The sequence below is a fragment of the Dendropsophus ebraccatus genome, chromosome 2, assembly GCF_027789765.1.
Source record: "Dendropsophus ebraccatus isolate aDenEbr1 chromosome 2, aDenEbr1.pat, whole genome shotgun sequence".
NCBI lineage: Eukaryota > Metazoa > Chordata > Amphibia > Anura > Hylidae > Dendropsophus > Dendropsophus ebraccatus.
The window spans coordinates 209,221,035-209,222,660 of NC_091455.1; positions in this window are offsets into that span (position 1 = coordinate 209,221,035).

The following is a 1,626-nucleotide window of genomic DNA, read 5'->3' on the forward strand; positions in this document are numbered from 1 at the left end:
GCTAATGAAGCTTTGCTGAGCAGAGATATACCGCCCTGTACTTAACACGGAATAAGGTGATGGCTTATGTGTTCCTATGGACCACTACCTGCTGACCTCAGAGCCAAGATGTACAAATTAGGTTAGAAGTTTTCTTGAAATAAAACTTTGGTTGCATCTTAAACACTTGATCCTGCAAGTAAAACTGTTCTGCTTTTAATAACCGAGCTATAATTGTAGCTGATAATTAAGTAATTCCAATTAAATAGGAACAGAGATGTGTCCAGACTGCAAATCACACAATGACAAAGCAAAGTTATAAGCAGATATCACATAATACTAAACTGCTCATTTCACTTGTACCGAGACACTCACACCCATGGGGAGCAGTATTATAGTAGTTATATCCCTGTATATAAGAGCAGTATTATAGTAGTTATGGATCAGGGAAGAAACAGAGTGCTGCACCTCACACCTATGGCTGATACTAGTGCCGCTAGGCTAAATAAAAAAAACATCAGAATTCTGTATGTGAATTGATCAAGCCATACTGCCCCATGTACCTCGTGCCGGTATCTGATACACATGGGTCCCTACACTAAGTCCACACCGTGCCAGTCAGTGGCCACCAACCCCGCAGGCATGCACAGTCAGGGAACGGGGGCCATGGGACGGCCCTGCAACCCCCATGTCACAGGACCAGACCCAAAAACACCACACCAGAACCCGGCCAGCACCGCCGGCGGAGAAGGTCGCCCCCAAGCAGCCCAACCGCATTTTGTTTCTCTCTTTTCTCCGTGTTTTGCACTCCTCCTGGTGAGACCCACATGACCGCAATTAGCAGGAGACACCTGAGTGCACATGGTTTTAATCCCTCCTGTTTTTTCCCATTCTGTTTGCTGCAGCTATGGTGAGCGCAATACCTCATCCAGACTTGTGCTGTTTGGGGGCGACCTTCTCCGCCGGCGGTGCTGGCCGGGTTCTGGTGTGGTGTTTTTGGGTCTGGTCCTGTGGCATGGGGGTCGCAGGGCCGTCCCATGGCCCCCGTTCCCTGGCTGTGCGCGCCTGCGGGGTTGGTGGCCACTGACTGGCACGGTGTGGACTTAGTGTAGGGACCCATGTGTATCAGATACCGGCACGAGGTACATGGGGCAGTATGGCTTGATCAATTCATACACAAAATTCTGATGTGTTTTTTATTTAGCCTAGCGGCACTAGTATCAGCCATAGGTGTGATGTGCAGCACTCTGTTTCTTCCCTGAACCGCATTATAGTAGTTATATTCTTGTATATAGGAGCAGTATTATAGTAGTTATATTCCTGTATATAGGAGCAGTATTATAGTAGTTATATTCTTGTATATAGGAGCAGTATTATAGTAGTTATATTCTTGTATATAGGAGCAGTATTATAGTAGTTATATTCCTGTATATAGGAGCAGTATTATAGTAGTTATATTCTTGTATATAGGAGCAGTATTATAGTAGTTATATTCCTGTATATAGGAGCAGTATTATAGTAGTTATATTCCTGTATATAGGAGCAGTATTATAGTAGTTATATTCTTGTATATAGGGGGCAGTATTATAGTAGTTATATTCCTGTATATAGGAGCAGTATTATAGTAGTTATATTCTTGTATATAGG